Raw genomic sequence first — 18,596 nt, forward strand, 5'->3', positions numbered from 1 at the left:
TTCATGTCAGACAAGACTGTGCACCACAGACCATCTTTTCCCAAGCCAGGCCAGCCCCTCTCTCCTCCCCGCCTCCAGTCCGACATAACCCCTGACCACACAGCTGGGTATCTGGAGGTGGGCACAGAGAAGGATGCTGGGTGGAACCTAGCCCCTGGTTCAGGATAAGCTTTACCTCTTTGACCCTCCAGACTAGAGTTAGTCATCTGTATTGTGAGGGTTGGGGAAACCATGTCTAAGCTCCCCACCTCGCTTCAGAGCTTGGCCTGGGGAGGCGGGGCTACATGAACCTGAGGGGTCTGAGCAAGGTTCCCTTTTTATCTGGACTTTCCTTCTTAAGGTTTCTAAGTAACATTCTAAAGAGGCACGGTGAGAGCCAATCAGAGAGCCCATGTAAATACGGGCTCGCTGATTGGCTGTCTCTTTCACGCCCTTTACGAAACTTCAACTTCATCAACTCAGCAAAGATTTTTCCCTCTGGCCTCTTGCGCCCGGTAGGAGAAAGGGCTGGGGGTCAACTTGGACCATTCTCCTGCTGCAGGCTGCTTGGCCCGCCTAATCTGGCCTAATAGGGACAGGCGTGGGCGAGTGAGTCGCTCGCTCCGGCCCGGGCTCTCCCGGATTTATTCTGGCATAGAATCCCCTCAGGGGCGGTTCGGAGAGTGAGCCCCCTCCTGTTTCTAGGACCGCTGCAGAGTGGGCTGCAGGCCGCGGGTATCGAGCTTGGCTGGGCCTGATCGATATCTGCCCGCTGGACTGATGTGCCGGGGAGTCGGCTCGACAGGGCGGGCTCTGAGGCAGAGTGATGGCCCTGCAGCCCCCCGCACCACCACTATTCCCTTTACCGGCACTCCCAGGGAAACCGAGGCGGGGAAGTGGTGTTGGGATCGAGCCTGGTGCGGGGACACTCCTTCGTTCTGGGCCGCGCGCGGCCTTCAAAATGGGGGCGAGAGTAGAACAGGGCTGAGCCCTGCTCCCCAACCTCGTTCGCGTTCCCCTTCCCCACCTCCCCTTGGTGGCTCGCAGTCGAGGCCCTCCCCGCCTGTATCTCGTCCCCTCGTCCTCTCCTTCGCCTTCCTCCCACTCTCTTTGTCTCCTCTTTGGCTCTGAGGTCCCTCCCTCCTCGGTGTGGGTGTCTCTATCTGTCTCTACATCTCGGTCTCCATTTCTTTCCCTGCCGGTCTCTGTCTCTGGCTGTCTCTGTCCCTCGGTCTCTGCTTAGGTCTCTTCTGCCTCTTGCTCATTTTTGCTTTCTCTCTTTGTCTGTATGGCTCTCCATTCTCTCCCTCCCTCAGCCCTCCACCCCCCATCCCAACACGCACACCTCACAGCCCTGTTTACGACATCCCCAGGGCTGGCAGGTGGGCGGGGCTGCAGCAGAGACGGGTGAGGGACGACGCAGCCTCCCCCCGCAGCTGTTAACCTTCACGCTTCAGGCCTCTGCGGATGGCAGAGGAGGGGGAAAGCCCAGCTGCCAGCTTGGCGGAGGTGACCAGGCGGGGGCTGGGGACTGCCCCTCCCTCTGGGATCGTGTCTGGGGAGATCTGGGGCCGGAAGGAGTGCGACGCAGGGCGCCTCCAGCAGAGAGAGGCTATTGGCGGATGAGTGGCCTCCCGAAGGCTTTTGCTGGCCAGGCGGGTGCCCAAAGGGGGCTCTGAGTGGCGCCGGCCCTGTCCGCAGCGGAGCCGGACGTGGGGGCCGGCGTGAGAATCCCGCCCATCTGTGAGCCGGCCTCACGCCGTCAGACCCAATTTATCTCGCCGCCAAAGTTTCACAGCCATCTGCTCGAGTGGAACGGTTTCCAGCGCTGGCCCCACTGGGCCCCCCAGCCAGCGCGGGGATGTTTTCCAATACGGCAGTATCGCAGCCCACCCCCCCCCACTCCAAAGCAAGGCGGGGGTGTGGGGGGAGGCGGCAGAGCGCGGTGCGTGGGACTGGCAGGCAGCCTTCGCCGGCAAGCGAGCCGACCCTGAATTTTAAGCGATTGATCAGGAAGCGCAGGCCGTTCCCATCACTTAGAAGCAGCCAAATGCGACCGCGCAGGGATTTCAAGGGGCCTTTGCGGAGGCGGTAATGAGGTCACCGTCACCACGCCAGCCGGCGGGCAGGAGGGGACAAGGCCTGCGGGTACGCGTGTGTACACACGCCTGTGAACACGGCCACACCTGTATCCACGTGACCCCAGCACTGACCCAGGAAACTTGGTATTTGGATATGAGCTGAGCTGATCACCGTCTTGTCTCCCCAACCCCCCACCCCAGGCGGAATCAGAGAGAGATATCAAGTTAGAACCTAGCGTCTGTCCAATCCACGATCACCTCTGACAGCTTCGGCACTGGAACCCCACCCTCGTCCCTCTCCACTGTGTACCTAAAATACAAACGTTTGGGCACCTGCCCACAGCACTTCTGAACAAGCCTGTAGAGACAGATGTACCCCAGACCCCAGGCAATCACACAGGTGCATACATTCTGATTACACACCTGACCTCTATGTTCATGCATTGGTACACTCCCCCCCCCCCCACACACACACACATGAACACAACAGGAGCTGCACCATTCTCAGTTCAGCACCCCCTTCCCAAGCATGCCCTCGTGCACACTCGCTCCCAAGACTCCGAGCTTGCTGCTGTGTCCTTGCTGGTGGGCGCCTCCACTGTCCACCAGGCAGCACGGGTGCAGACCTCAAAGAGAACAAAGGCCGGGCGGGTGGGAGGGAGGAGGGGGTTGAGCCCCTGGCTTCGTCCTCCTTGGCGTTGCTCGTCTGTCTCGGCTCCGCGGCCACCGCATCGAGCGACTCTGATTGCCGAGTAAATCACCGCGATCATCTGAATAATTATCGTCTCCTGAAAAGGGAAAAAACAGGGGAATAAATAAACAGGAGAGAACAGCCACCTGATTTCTCAGAGCCCTGGGTGGAAGGAATATATCAGGGTGGCTGTAAGTTGTCCCCTGCAGATCCTAAGGACTTCTTGGGATGCAGTGCAGGTGGGGATGGATTGGGCCTCAGGGCAGAGTTCTCCTACAGAGGTGGCGGCTAGGATCGCGTCCTCTCTCTTCATCTCCCACGGACAAGTCAGGCCAGCGCCCTGTTGGCCTCTCCCCAGCTCCTTACTCAGTCAGGCCCACCTGCCCTGTTGAGCTCCCTCTGGTCTCCAAGGCTTGGCTCCAGCCCATCTGCCCCCAGAATGTCCTTTCCCTTCCACTCCAGCTTGCCTGACTTTTGCATCTCTGAAGTTCATCCCCAGGCTACTTCCTCTGGGAGGTTCTTCCTGACTGCCCAGCCTCCAGGATCCTCCTCTGCCAATATTGCAGTGTCTGATTCCACAGAGCCTGACTGATTTGGGGGTGTTCCCCTGGTCTCTGCAGCTGGATGGAGAGCTTTGGTGGGAAGCAGCTATGTTTTAAACAAAATAATGATAATAACAATAGCAGCTACACTACGACCCTGTCCTGAACACTACTGATGTCTGGTCCCATGCTTAAACCATCCTTTCACTCTGGATCCTCCTCCAGAATCCTTTCTGGGAAGTACTATCCCCATTTTACCAGTGGGAAAATTGAGGTTTAGCAACAGTGAGGCTTGGCCCTGCCCTTTTCGCCAGGCTTAAAATGCTGGTCGTCTTCTGCATCCTTTCTGGAGTCCCCCATATCCTACAGGTCCCAGCACCATGACATAAATACCTCACTCATCCTTCCCATTTCTGCTTCCCCTACCTCCCCCACCTCTGTTTTTGTATCCTCAGGAAGGGTGCCATCCATGAATTGTGACCCCCAACCCCCCAAAGGGCACGACCCTTCCCCACAGCCCCAGCATCAAAGGAGGGGCAGCTCAGTCCTATGATTCTCCTGCCTGAAATGGTTCCAGATGTGGGGCCTGAAGAAGATGTGGGGTGACAGTTTGGCACATGGTTAGGTTTCCTCTTGGAGGCTGCCCAGAGGGAGGCCCATCCACCTCCCACTCTTGGCACCTGGTCAGTAAATGGGAGTAGAACATGCCTCTGTTCCGGGAGGTCTCCCAGGAGGCTGGGGAAGGAGGACCCCTTGTGGAGGCTGGGTGTCTGGGGCAGGAGAGAAGCTGAAACCCATTGTCGGTTTGCATTCTACCCTCTATGAGGGGCAGGCTCCTGGGTCTGGGGCCTGGGGGCCATATCCATGCTTGGGTTCTCCAGGCGGTGCAAGGAGGCCCAGGACTGAATGGTTTAGATCTACACTTCTCCTCAGAGACATGCCATTGTAGATGGGGGAAATTCAGTCAGGGGTCCCAAATTGGTTCTTAGCTAATGGCCTGTGCAGATCTGTCTATGGGGGTTCTGATTCAGCGCCCCAAGTTTACTTGTGGTCATTGGGGGGGACCTGAAAGTCTTTGTCTGTGGCTTGGGTAGAGAAGGGACAAGTGAAACATAGTGTTGCTCTAAACACACATCCCACCTCTGGGTGTGAATGAAGAGGAGGCAGGGCCCAGCCTGGCTCTGGAAAACCCTCAGTCCTTTCTCCCCAGTCTTCTTTGGGACCACGGGCAGCACCTCCTCCTGGGGAGGGAAGCAGAGGTGGCCAGGACCCATGGGGTGGTTCACAGGACCCTCCTGCACCAACACCTCTGCCAGCTTCTGTTAGCCTCAGAGCAGAAGAGGATGTCTTGGTTCTCTACTCCCTCCAACAGATAGGTATTTCTTTGGCACCTGCTATGTACTGGTACTGGGGGCTCAGAAGCCTGGGGTGTGGAAATTGCTCAGGCAGATGGGAAGGCATACTCGCCTTCCCACACATACTCACACAGACTCCCTCCCTCTCTCCCTTCAGAGTGTGACCACTGAGAACTCCGGGGGAGGCAGTAATGAATGTGGCAAGACCTTTGAAATTAGGCAAACTCAGGTTCAGACTCTGACTCTACTTCTTATTAGCTGTGAGCAAGTCAATGAGCCTCAGTTTTTGTATCTGCAAAGTGGGAATTCTAGTAGTACATGTTTCATAGTGTATCTGTGAGGGTGCAGTGAAATAGTCCAGGTGTGGGATTTAGCCCAGAGCCCAGCCCAGGGTGACTGCTCATCACCATTAGCTATTAGGGAGGAAGGAAGAGAGGAGCTCCTTGGCTACACTAGGGCAGTCACTCCACGGCATGGCTGGTGTCCAGTCTCTCTACTCAGGGTTGGAGGTGGTGGGTCTTGGCAGGTCCTTTGAACTGCACAGACCCCCACTCTCCTGCAAGCTTGGCTCCCTCCCTGTCACAGGCTCTCCTGACTAGCCTGGGCTGGCTGTCACTTTCTCGCCTGCCCATAATTCCATCCATTCGTGTCTCCCCCTAAATACACAGAGCTTTCCCAGACACAAGAACATCCCCCCACCCCACTCCCACATCCAGCTCAACTCCTCAGGCCCATGAATGTGTAACAGTCACAAACATAGGCACTCATACCTGGTGCGCAAATGCAAAGAGGCACACACAGAGGCAAAGTGGTGGAGAGACACAACCATGCACATACGCACACTCGAGTGCACACACACATAAGTACATGCACAGCACAAATAAGTACAAACAAGTACCTACACTCTCACACCAACACAGGGAGATGCAAGCATATTGCACACACGAGAATCCACAGGCATATGTGCTCCCCACACACATGCTTACTAGGACAGGCACAGATACATACGGACACACACAAGGACACAAGCACGTGTGCAAAGTAAGGCACATGCACACATGTACATGCACATAGGCACACACCAGCTCTCTTGCCCCCCCACCCCCCGCAGAGAGCTGGCCTCCCGCCAAGCCCGGCGCTTTCTGCTGGGTGTGCACAACCTTTCACAAGCTCTAATTGAGTCGAGGGTGATTTATAACGCGGCAGCGCCCCTGCCCAAGTGGGCTGCCCCCTCCTGCTGCAGCCCTGGCCAGAGCCTTTGGATACCCCCCCCCCATACATCCTCCTCACACAGGGTCACACACACAGGCCCCTGGGAGAAGGGGGCCTTTCCCCACTTGCCACCAGCTCCTTTCTTTATTTTTGCCTTTCTCCCAGGCCAAACTCTGGGCTTGGAGAGGTTTTGCTTCAACACACCCTCATCACCACCACCACCACCAAACCCAGCATAACACATAGCCCAGACACTGGGAGACCAATCCCAGCCTTCTTAACCTGTCTGGCTAGGGACAGCCAGAACCTTGAGTGCGGATCCCTTCTGCTTCCTGAGCTATAGCAGGAGAAACTGGATTTAGACATGAGAAGGGACTGCCCCACTGAGCTGGGGGTGCAGGTAGGCTCTGGTCAGCCAGGGCTGGGAGAGCCTGGGTTCAGGGTGATGGGAGAGGAAGACACCACTGAGAATCTCGTTTCCTGCCACTCTCTCCTTTTGGGTAACTGATCTGACGACCCTCCCTCCCAGCTGTCCCCATGGCCTGTGTGGTTGGGTCTGTGATTAATCGCATTAATTAGGCCCTGAGGTTTGGCTCATAAAGTCCCCTTGTCCACCTAAGAAGGAGCCGCAGGGAGGGCCTTTGTCCTGGTATGTGTGGGAGTATGCACCCTGACTCCTCACCTCTGACCCCAACATGGACTAGCAGCTCCAGCCATGGCCCATGAGCTCAGCCTGAGAGCTATTTCATCCTCCCAGCAGCCTCCTGTATTGGATGCTGATGCTGTTAACCCATTTGACAGTGAAGGCAACCAAGGCTCAGAGAGGCCAAGTCTATGCCCAAGTTAAACATCTGGTTCATGGTGGAGCTGGGATTTGAAATCAGACAGCAAAGCAAAGCATGACTGACCCATGGCCTGACCCCTGATAAAACCCCATCTGGCTCCCAGGACCCCTGGTGCTCAGGGTGCTGTTTTTTCGGAGCTGGAGAAGCTCGTAGGAGGGGTTAGCCTTCTCCATTCCCAGAACTGGGGTTAGTTTACAGCACAAGGGACTCAGATTAGATTTAAGAGGGACCTCCCTGGCCATAAAGAGATTGGTAGCCAAGAGAAAAGTGCGTGTGTGCGTGTGTGTGTGTGTGTGTGTCCACATGGGAATAACAGCCAACATATAGTACTTGCCTATTGACCCACAGTCTCCTGGGAGAGGAGTTGAACTCCATTTTAGAGGTGAATAAAACTGATAATCTGACAATTTAAGCCATCTGCCCCAGCCTCATGGATTCAAGGAGGCAGCATCCCATCCCTTCCACAACTGACATGTTCTTTGGCCTCCATGGCCCCGTGACCCCACTTCATGTCTGCTGTGTTCATTCCAACCCTTGGTCCTTCAGAACTCATTTGAACACCAATGAATGAGGGTGTGAAATGGGTGGCCTTGAGGGCATGGGTGTGTCCCAGAGACTGGTGGGTTGGCGATTTGTGCTTGGATGTGTGTGTCGCTATGTGTGCCTTTGTGACCCAGTCCTGTTTGGGTGTGGGTGTCTTAGTGATGCTGTGTGGGTTTATGCTTGTGTCTGTGTATTTCTGCATGTTCGTATAGATTTCAGTATGTATCATCAGTCTGTCTCTCTCCCCATGGCCTGTGTGATGTGTTTCTATGTCTGTGAGCTTCCTCCTCATTTGTCTCAGTGTGTGTGTATCTTTGTATGTCTGTCTCTGTCTCAACTTCTGGGCGTGTCTCTATGTGAGCATTTCTGCAGGCCCTGCTAGGTGTGTGTGTCCATGTGGCTCTGTGTCTGTTTCTGTATGTGACTTGAGGTATGACAGTGCGTGTGATGGTGTGTCTACGTGTCTGTATCTGTGTGTGTGACTGCGTGTGAGACTGTCTTAACTATCTGTGTGTATGTGAGACAGTGTGTGCGTGCGTGTCACTGAACGGTGCTGTCTGTGTGACTGTGTTTCACATCAGGGACTAGGGTGGGCACAAAATTTTTCAGTAATCAGGAAAATTATTTCAGTGTAATATTTTTTGAAAATCACAATGAATGCAAAAAATCCATGATGAGAAAAGTATAAATATATTAAATCCAGGATCAGAATGTGTGCCTGTCCGCGCGACTGTGAGTGTGGCTGTGACTGCGAGTGTGGCTGTGACTGCGCCCTCCCTCCTGCGCCTCGCCAGGTGAGCCCACCCCCCTCCAGTCACGCTGGGCTGGGTTGAGCCGCGGTAATTTCCGAGTCGGCGGCGGCTTTGTGTGCACCGGCCGCTGTCTTGGGGGCGGGGATGGAAGGGAGGGTTATTTCTCCCCCTCTTCCTTTTTATTGGGTCATTAACAACGGCCGGGACTGCCGCTGCGCCCCCCCCTTTCATGTCTGCCGCGCCTCCCGCCATTATCTCCCTCCGCCGCGCGGCGTAATTCGATGCCAATCAGGTTTAGGGCGCAGAGGCAGCCGGATCAAAGACCGGGCCGCGGCGTTGGAGGGAGTCGGGTGGGGGAGCGGGCTGTGCTATCCTGGATTCGGGGCACCCACCCTGTGTTCCATTCAAGCGCCCCTAGGGTCAGACCGGGGAGGCCTCGCCCACCTCGTGAGGAGGTTCAGAAAACCGCACGAGGGTGACGAGGTGATCAGTGGAGGGACCCCGCAGTCCAGTAGGCCATCGGGGGACCCTTGAAGGCTGGAGGTTGGGGGGGTGGTTTCCTGTAGGGCGTGGCCGTGAAGGCGGAGCCTTGAAAGATTTTGGTAACAAATGTGGAAATGGCATTCTAGGTAGAGGGACCAGCTTGGGCAAAGGCTGGGAGACAGGAACCAGCGGTGTTTCAGGCATAGAGAAGAATCTGGCAGGTTCTTCTGTCTGGGCCTTTGTGTTATATTTCATGAGCTTGGAGCAATGGAGGATGCTTGAGAGGGGAGGGACAGAATCTTAAGGCCTGCAGGACCATTTACCTGATGATGTCCTCTGCCTGCTAGAAGCCCTGTGGACTCAATTTCCTCCTCTGGGAAATGGGGACGTTCTCAGCTCTCCTCACCTCTTCCACAAGAGATTAGTGAGATGGTCAACATGATAGAACAAGCAAAAACAAGCACAACTCAACATTTATTGAGCACCTAGTGTTTGCCAGGCCAGGCCCCAGTCTTGTTTCATTTTTACAACAGCCCTGCAAGGTTGGAACTCATTTTACAGATGAGCAGAGGCAGAGAGGTAAAATGACTTGCCCAATATTCCATAGCTGGTGAGGGGCATGCCTGGGATTTGAATTAGGACTATAGACCCAGAGCTCACAGGAAGAGGCTCCTCTCCTCAGAGGGTCCCTGCCCGAACTATCTGCCCCACCTGAAAAATAGGGGTAAGGTTTTGAAGTTGCCACTGTGGGGAGGCAATGGTTTCACAGAGTGGGCTGGGTGGTGGTGGTGGGACCAGAATCCCTTCCCCAGACTCACAGCTGCCTCCGTTGTTTATAGCCCTTCTTTAGCAAAATCACCTGCCACCTCCCTCCAGTCTTTCTTAGTCTGTAAAATGGGGTTAACAAGTTTCCTCGGCTTGATCCTGATGGGTCAGTGAGTGTGTGCAGCAATGGGCGTTTGGAAAGTAAGATGCAGTATTAATTGGAGTTTTTACTATCACCATTAGCCAAAGACCGGGAAGGGGGGGAGTGTCTGCCAAACAGTCCAGCAGAGCATGGAAAGCCCCTTTCTCCCCCAAGGAAAATGCTAGTGTTTAATCCCAATGATTTTGGAGAGAGTAGTTCCCCTTCCCCCATTCCTGAGAGGGAGAGAAATACATTTTTCTCTACCAAATAGTGCTGGGTCTTCACAACTCTAAATATCTCAGACCCGAGAATGTTCTGAGCAAACCGCGGTATACATAATACATGCTTCTGTTCTCAACTAAAAACAGGCCTCTGGTCCGGACCGCGAAGGCAGCAGCCAGCGAGGGGCCCTACTACTGTCCTCTACCCCCCAACCCTCAGATCTGGGCTCTGGTAAGCTGGGGTTGGTGGGGTGGGGAGTGGAGGCCCCTGAGCCCTTGGTGCTTTCCAGATGATTTCCTGAATACCTGCTGGGCTGGGTCTGCTGGTACTGGGGAGATGGCTGTAGGAGGTCCCCAGAGAGTACCCATTCTGGTGGGGGGAGGCCAGTAAGAGCACAGTTCCTGTACTGGGGGTGGGGCGGGGATCCATGCTCACATTGGCGAGGTTTCCAGTGGGCCTGGGGACACCATCTCTTCCTGGAGGGACAACTGAGTTGAACTGAAAAGAAGGAATAAAAGTTTACCTGATGAGGACAGGGGACAGGAAGCCCATTTCAGGAATGTGCAAAGCCTGGAGGCCTGAAAGAGTAGTGCACAGTGAGTGTTAATGGAGGTGGGGAGGATGAGCAGGGGGGCTTGCACTGGAAAGGGCTATGGGACCCCGAAAGGGCAGAGCCTGAAGGAGCTTGGAGGGGCAGCTTCAGAGCAGAAAGTCACCCTACCTCAGCCTCCTCATCTGTACTATGGGCACAAGACCTCCCCTTTGCCCCCTACAGGGTTGGATGGAAGGCAAATTAGACAGAGGAAGGGGAGGTTCTTGTGCCTTCATACCTCACCCCCCACACACACACTTGGGATGGACAGAGGTTGGGTTGAGGAGGCAGGAATGGGGGTCTCTTGTCTCCACTGAGCTCCAAGCACAGGGATTCAGACTAGGGATCCTGAGCCCCCTCCCAGACCTGGTCTGGGCTGTCCATGGAGGTGGCTATGATTGGAATCCCCCTGGGATGTGGGCATGTGGCTGGCAGTATCTCCCACTGTGGAAATGGGATCTGGGTCCTAGCTGTCAGGTCAGGGAAGCTGCTCTCCACTGGGGGGCTCTGCAGGGCCCCATCCTCAGGTCTTGACCAGGTTCTTGTGCTGTCTGTTGCTTCTCCATCTCCCACCTTCCTGAAGGAGGTCCATTGCCCCCCACCCTCCATCCCTCCTGGAGAGTCCCTGCCTGGCTGGAGCTGGGTGCCTGTGTGTGTTGGGGAAGGGGGTGATGGCTGCACCACACACCGTAGATCCCAGCTGCCTCTGGACGCTGAAAAATCCAATTTTCTTCCTAATTGCCACCGCCCGCGCTCTCTCCCCTCACAGCCTACTTCTGCTTGGCGGCGCTGTGTCTCCCTCCCCCGCCCCCCCACGCTCCCTACTCCTGCCTCCCGCTGCCCACCCCTCGGCGGACGCTGGCCCCCCTTCTCGGTCACCCGTGTCAGGACGCACCATATATCATGTCCGCAGTCGGGAGGGGCTTGGGGAGCGGACGGGCCCCCGCCCTGGGCTCCCTGACGAAATCGTCCTTTTCCGCGGCGGATGACAGGTTGTGGGAACAACAGCTTGAATTACGGAAAGAAGTTTCCCCACTGAGTTAATCTGCAGTGGCTGGAGGTGACCTTCTGGAGACGGCGATTAATCACGGGCCGTGGCGGGCGCCGCGCCACGCCGGGCCCTTTGGGGGAATACTAATTCCACTACAAGATAAATCATAATTTGACAATAATCATCTGCCCTAATCACTCCAATTCTTCCGTTTAATTATTTGTATACATCGTGTTTCTTCCACGAGGACCCTGTGTGTGCCTTGGGTGGGGAGGCACAGCTGCCTGGACACGGACCCCTCTTGGACCCCTTAGCATCTTGCCCTACTGGGGTGCCTGGGGAGGCCTGACCTAGATCCACTAGAAAGAACTTTGGGGCTCAGAACTGTCATAGCGTGACTGGGGAAACTGAGACTCAGAGAGAGGCCAGGACTTGCCAAGGCTTAGGGTGAGCCAAGCTGAAGAATCAGGCTTCTGATGTTCCGTCCTAGGTGGCATCCCATTGCCTCACCCTGCTGAAGGATTGGCCCAGAGTGCCTCACTTCCCCTGCCCTGCTCCCTCACCTCTATCCCCAATCCCTGTGGTGCTTGCTCCCACCCTCCATCTGCCAGCATGGACAGGGTTGCTGGCTGCTTCCACTCCCGCTATTCAAGCTCTGGGCCTGGCTGTCCACTCAGGACATGAGGATCAGGGGCTGTGGGCATCTGAGCAGATGTTGCCTGGTGCCACCTCCCGGGCCGGGTGCATGTGACTGCTGTCGGTTGATGGGACCTCTCTGAATCTTGTAGCCTTTACCTGTAAATTGGGTAGGCCTCCCTCTCTTCCAGGGTAGTGGAGACCTGGCCCAGTGCCAGATCCACAGGGATGCTCACAGATGCCTCCCACTGCCCATTCCTGTTCTGTTAGGGTCCAGCCACTAGATCCCTGCATTTCCTACCATGTTTCCCCAGAAAATAAGCCCTAGCATGATTTTTAGGAGGACATCCCCTGAACATAAGCCCTAATGCGTCATTTGGAGCAAAACTTAATATAAGACCCGGTCTTATTTTCGGGGAAACACGGTACCCCCATTCCCTCCCAAATCTGGCTCCTGGTGTTGCCATGCTCAGCTCTTGGGTTGGGCTGCCAGGAGAGTTCCAGGGACTTACCGCTGCCCCTGATACTCTCCTTGGAGGGGCTGGCTGGGCTGCCGCCAGCTCTGGATCCCCGAATCAGGAATCGGAATGACTCAGTGTCTTTCTTCTTCCAGGGGGGGCTCTTGGCAACACACGGTAGGGGGTAGTGGACCCAGCTTGGCTCCCCAGATGGGGCTCCTGTGGGAACTATGATGCCCCTTTGGCAATATGAGGGATGGCTTCCCCAAACAAGAACCAAAAGCTGGGCGTGTGCTGATGGGGCTACAGCCATGAGAATGATGTACTGATGATAATGAAAATAATGCTAATGGCAGTAGGTGTTCATTCCTGACAGAAGCCTGCACGGCGAGCTCCTGGTCCCAAGGACGGCTGATGGTAGGCTGAGGGTGGAAACACAGCCCTTATCCTCAGGATGCCCCAGTCTCAGGGAAAAGATGTGGCCCTTTTCCTCAGATCTGAGAGAGAAGAAAGAAGTGGGAAAAATACAAACCACAGTATTGTGTGCCAACATTTATGGAGCTCCCACTGTGGGCCAGGCCTGGTGCTCAGTATTCTGCCTACATCACATCTCTGAGTTCTCATGACCAAGTGTCATGAGGTGTGACGTTAGTCCATTTTACAGATGGGGAAACCAAGTCTCAGAGAGGTGAAGTCATTGCTATGTCACTAAGCTTGCGAGTACAAGGTTGGGATTTGAACTCAGATTCTTCCTCCAGTCTCCCCTGTCTCCCAGAAACCTTGACACAACTATCTCATCAGTATTGTAGAATTTCTGGCCAGAGGATCTGAGAAAGCTGAGCCAGTCTCTTTACCTCTGAGGGTCTCAGTCTTTCCAACTGTGAAAAGGGACCTGGGGCAATTGTGAGACTGGAGTTGTGAAAGGACAGTCAATCAGTGCCTCAGCCCTCCATCCCCGTAAGTCCCTCGTGGGGCTGACTTCCCTCCCTTCTGCTGTAGTTTCCCTTCACTAATCCTCTGTGGACACCGGGCTCCCTTCTTCTCTGTCTTTGGCCAGACTTGTGCCTTCCCATGCCAGCTCCTCAGTGACTCCTGCCTGGAGGAGGAGATATGTGTGGGACAGGCAGTATCTTATAGCCCACCGACCTCTATCTGATGCCATTCCCTGACAACCCCTGGGCAAATCAGCCATAACTTGTGACCAGTGGAGACCCTGCTGGCTCTATGAGATGTGTTTTGGTCAGGCACCCTCTGGCTATCCCACAGTCCTTACCCCACCTCGCCTACCTTTTTGGGGTCAGTATTCCCACACACCAGGTACAGCTCTGGAGGGTGACTGTGCAGGAGTGCCACACTCCCGCTATAGAGACCTGAGGGGGGTCATTTGGCCTCTTTGAGCCTCAGTTTCCTTATCTGTAAACCAGAAGTAATAATAGTACCTGCTTACCTATTGTTAGTATAAGTAAGCAGGTAACAATCAGGCATGGTGAGGTCACACAGGGGTTAACCAATTGTCGCTGTCGCTTGGCCCGGCCTCTAAGTCACCTTTTTGGGGTGACCAAGAGGGGAGGGGCATCCCCCCTGCAGACAGCACTCCACTCAGCAAGGCTCTGGATCAGTCTCTTCCCATCCAGAGCCTGTTGCCCTTCCTGGGAGGGAATGGCAAGGGGGGGTGGCTGGCCGGGAGTTGGTGGAGCCGTGGCAGAAGAGAGGGGAAGCAAAGGTTGGCCTGAGTGGGAGAAAGATGGCCTGGAGGGAGAGCAGCTGAGTCGCTGGGGAGGGAGGGAGGCTGTCGTGCTATAAATACCTCCCAGGTAACAGGACCCGTAAATGGAGGGAATTAGTCACATTCAGCGGCACCTCCTAGAGAGGACAAGGAGCAATGACCTAAATCCATGGAAGGGAAAAAATTAGGCTAACCTTTGGAGGGGGGTGTTTAGGGGCTGCATACTGTGCCTCCTCAGGGGGTGCCCTGGACAAGATCTGCTGGACAGGGGCCAGGGAGGAATCACCATGGCAGGAGGGGTCTGGAAAGGACATTTTGTCTCCCCGAAGCCCAGATTTGTGAGATGTATGATGGGCTCTTTTCTTCTCAAGAATTCCCTAGCTTCTCAGAAACTCAAAACTATTCCTCTTGGAAGTCCTTTGAGAAGTCTAACCCTGGTATTTCCTCATGTCACTCTGAAGCACGTTCACATTTGCTGCCTTCCTTAAGTCCTCACTGTCCCTGAGGCCCCTCCAACCTTATTATGCATCCAGCTCTGTTCACTGGGTTCCTGGTTCAGGCAGAAGAATCTTTGCTTGGGAAGCAAGAAGGATGTGTCCTGCTTCTCTGCACCCCACTGCTGGGGCTGGGTCCACTTGTCCCTCACTGGCATGATGACCATGGCCCCAAGCTTCACTCCCTTCTGGGCCCGCCCCCTCCCCATGGTTGCCAGAGCAACAGTCAGTGCATGCCCTCCCATGCTCCCACCTTCCCTACTCCTCTAGGAATGGAGTCCAGGCCCCTTGGCCTGCTTACCGGGCTTCTAAGCAGCCTTCTAACCACATCTGCCTTTGCTCTCCCTCACACCCACCCTGCCACTTTAAATTCTCCAGGTCTTTGCACGGGCTGTCCTTTCAGCTGAGGATGCCTCCCCTTGTTCTGCCTGGCAGACTTGCATTTTTTTCCCAGACACCAAGCTGGAGTCTGAAATTCTCCCTGCAATCTCCCCAGCTGAGTTGGGTCCTCCTCATCTATGTTCAGGAAACACTTGCGGCAGGGTTGGTGTGGGGAAGTGGTTAAAATCCAAGTTAGAAGGCCAGCTCTGCCTCTTACTTTGTGGGCTTGGGTGAATAAATGAGCTCTCTTTTGCCTCAGTTTCCTCATCTGTAAAAAGGGATTCTCACAGTGCTTCGCAAGGGTGGTACAGTTTGGGTGAGACCCTGCATGACAGCACAGCCCACAGTCAGAGGGTGGCTGTTGTTGGGGTCATAGTATTGATCGCACTGTTTCTGTGTCTGCCTCCTCTGTGGGCTGTGAGATGTGCGTTGGCGGGGAGTGGTGGTGGCGCTGCGTCCCCGTGTGACTCGTCGCCGCAGCCGCAGTGGCCAGCTCGCGCCTGGCACTGAGACGGTCGGCAAATGTTTGCTGAATTAATGAGTGGGGGCTGCAGGGCGGGCTTGGGCTGCAATTCTGCCTGGGCTGCTGCAGCTGGGGCGCCTCTGTACATGTATGTGCTGTGGGAGTATGAGTGAGAGGTGCCTGTGGGTGGGGGAGTCGTATCTGTGTCCCGGGGGTCTGGTGGCGCCATGGGCAGCCTGGCGTGCCCGCTCCCTGGGGTCCCCGCCGAGTGCCTGCCTGGCTGCGGGACCCCGTTGCCAGGAGCAGTCAGGATGCGGCAGCGTCTCCATGGCAACGCGGCATCTCGAGCCGCGAGCCGCCCTCCCCCGGCGCCCCGCAGTGGGCAGGAGGCCGAGCCTGGCAGCCCCTCCCGGCCCAGCAGCCAGCGAGCTGGGCCAGGAGGCCGAAGCCTGGTGGGAGGGACAGTGGAGGGGGCTCTTCATTTTTCTAGAGATGAGTGGCTGACTTGCCTCTACTTCCTTCTCCAACTAGGGGAGGTAGACAATATGAGGGTTTTGTACTCTGCCCATGTGCAGCGCTCCCCTCCATTTCTGGCCTGGAAATCAGGTCCTGGTCAGGGCAGGAGACCCTCACTGGCCAAGGCACATCTCTGATCTAAGCCCTGGTTGTGAAAATGGCACAATGATCCAGGCTTGTAGGGCTGTTGTGAGGGGCACTCAGGCACGTCCAGGGAAGTGCCATCCTGGACCAGCGTATGAGTACAAGCCGAATGACTTCCCATACCCACCCAGTGTCTGTGAGTATCCCGACTTCCCACCAATTAGGCCCATGTCTGTAGTACCTGCCAAGGGCTGTCCCAATGCCCCTTTAGCCTCTTAGTCATGCCGTTTCCCCAAACCCACTCAGTGCTTCTCACTGTGGGCTCAATGACACCCCCCAGTTCCCACCCAGTGCCTCTGGCACTCACCCAATGTCTTCCCAGGGCTCCACAATACTTCTAAGTACTCACTTGGTGTCTCCAGTTGTTATCCAGTGTCCCCATATGCCTACTCAGTACTTTCAAATATCCACTCAGGCCTCTCAGTTACCACCTAGTAAGCATCTGGTGTCTGGTGCCCGACTTCCAGTTTAGGCTTGGTCCCCTTAAGATCCCCAGGGACGACCCACTGCTCCCAGTACTTTCCTAGTAGCCTCTAGTGCACCTATTATCCACCAGTACCAGCACATCCGTTGTGGCTCCCAGTACCTTCCCAGTACTCCTGTTCTCCCAGTGCTAACCACTACAACCTCGTTCTGCCCAGTATATACAGTACTTCCACTACGCACCCCCTGCTTCACTCTGCTTCCCAGTAAATACCCCTTAGCCTCCAGCCAGGCTTCCAGTCTCCCCGCCCAAACTCCGCCAGGCCGCATTGCTCTCGGTGGCCAGGAGGGGGCGCGCAAACGGTCAGCTGAAGGCCGAAGCGCGGGGCGCGGCCGGGGTGGAGGTCGAGGGGCTGCATCCGAGGCTCTTGTTTTACGGAGCCTGAGTCGTCGTCCAGGGTGGGGCTGCATTGAGGGGGCGTACTGCCGGGAGTGATCGCACCCCCAATCCCGCATCCTCCGCTAGCCACGCTGGGCCAGCAGCCGCCGCCGCCGTCGCCGTCGTGGCTTCGGCTCTGGGAAGGGGCGCGCGCCCTCTGGTGGTCACAAAGTGGCACATGGGGACAGGGTGGTGCGTTCCTTCCCTCTTCCAGCGTCCTAATTTATTAGGCCCGTCCTCGAGCTGGTGCGCAGAGGGGAGGTGGGTGGGAGGTTGGGGTTGTAGGCAGTCCAAGCCCCTTTCTGGGTGCTAGGCAGAGGGACTGGAGGCTGGGATGAAGAGAGAACATTAGCTAGGGAACTTGGGACTGAGAGCTCCTGGGGAGGGACTGTGAAAGGTGGTGGGGGAGTGCTGAGTCCGCCAAGAAATAGATCCCTACTCAAGGATTCAGCAGTTTGGATTTTTATCTGGGTGTGCTGCCTGCAGTAGGGGGAAGATGGTGGTGGTAGAATAGGCGTCCCCATTCCAGGCCTGGCAACTCCTGCCTGGACCTAAGCCCTTAGCAATGGCATCCCGAATGATCCACCTACCCCTCAATGACCCCATTGCTGCTCTGCCCACCCCAGCCCTCAGTCCCCTGCCCACCTGCCTGGACCTGTTCCCCAAACTTCAGCAGTTCTGGAGGGGTTCGGGCACCCTCTCCCCCCTTCATTGTGAGGTTTCCTCTTCTCTGTGTATTGGGGAAATGGATGGAACTTCAGTAGGGAGGGATCCAGTTAGACTTCTGCCATCTGTCCTGGATTTGGGGGACCTTGGCCTGTAGGAACATCCAGGGTCGGATCTGTGATCTTATGCCCATCTCTGGTCTGGCATCGGGACAGCATCCAGCAAGCCTCTGCTCAGTGGGTTAGTGGTTTCTTTTACATTTACAGGTTCTTACAGGTTCTTTTTTTTTTTAAACCTTTTATTTATTTTAAGTGTGTTTTTCCAGGACCTATCAGCTCCAAGTCAAATATTGTTTCAATCTAGTTGTGGAGGGTGCAGCTCACAGTGGCCCATGTGGGGAATTGAACCCACGACCTTGTTGTTAAGAGCACTGCGCTCTAACCAAGTGAGCTAATTGGCTGCCCCTAAACTTACAGGTTCTTAGAGATGCCTCCTCCGTCCTCCTTCTCACTGTATTGGATGGGGAAACTGAGGCACACAGCCGGTAAAGAATTATTGCAGGATCACCAGAAGTGGATGGGTGGGCTTCAGGATGAAAAGAGTACTGGTCTGGTTTGGGTTTGAGCTCAGTTCTGATACTTGCTGAAGGAACTTGGACAAGTCACTTCCTTTTTTCTAAGCTTCAGTTTCCTCATTTATAAAATGAAGATAAAAACTCTACCTCCTTCGCAGGATAGTTGTGAGGATTAAATCTGACGGTGATGGTGTTGGGGAGAATAATAAAGATACTAGGCACTGTTAGCGGAGGGCTCACTTTGTGCCAGGTGCTGTGCACAGTGACTTAACACAGGATATCCAAAGGTTGTTATACTAAGTTGACAGGTAAAACCCCTGGCTCAGAGCCTTCCTGAACTGGCTGTCAGTTACAACCAACTCACAAGCAACGTGACAAAGCCCCTGCCAGACTCCAGACCTCTAGGATGAGCTCTAGAACTCCTTTGCCTGTGCTGTGGCTGGAGGCCCAGGGAGGGACAAGATGACTTTGGACTGTCCTC

General features: G+C 55.4%; 1 protein-coding gene and 1 long non-coding RNA gene across 5 annotated transcripts in view; one reads left to right on the plus strand and one right to left on the minus strand.

The window, feature by feature from the left end:
• Window positions 1-2,493: 2,493 nt before the first annotated feature.
• On the minus strand, window positions 2,494-11,360 carry LOC109451839 (uncharacterized). The gene is made up of 3 exons (XR_002138041.3): window positions 11,100-11,360; window positions 10,136-10,190; window positions 2,494-2,848 (listed from the first exon to the last, which is right to left on the minus strand). It is a non-coding gene; the product is annotated as an uncharacterized LOC109451839 (long non-coding RNA).
• The window catches only part of PSD2 (pleckstrin and Sec7 domain containing 2), a 73,926-nt gene continuing 65,088 nt past the window's right edge, over window positions 9,759-18,596 (plus strand). For 3 of the 4 annotated variants that reach the window (XM_074313619.2, XM_088798644.1, XM_088798645.1), the window contains exon 1: window positions 9,759-9,843. The gene's annotated coding sequence lies outside the window, so the exon portion shown is untranslated. The remainder of the gene's footprint in view (window positions 9,844-18,596) is intronic. The other variant, XM_019740370.3, reaches the window with a different exon arrangement.

Source organism: Rhinolophus sinicus, chromosome 5, assembly GCF_057876585.1.
Source record: "Rhinolophus sinicus isolate RSI-liver-muscle chromosome 5, RSI-T2T, whole genome shotgun sequence".
Taxonomy (NCBI): Eukaryota; Metazoa; Chordata; class Mammalia; order Chiroptera; family Rhinolophidae; genus Rhinolophus; species Rhinolophus sinicus.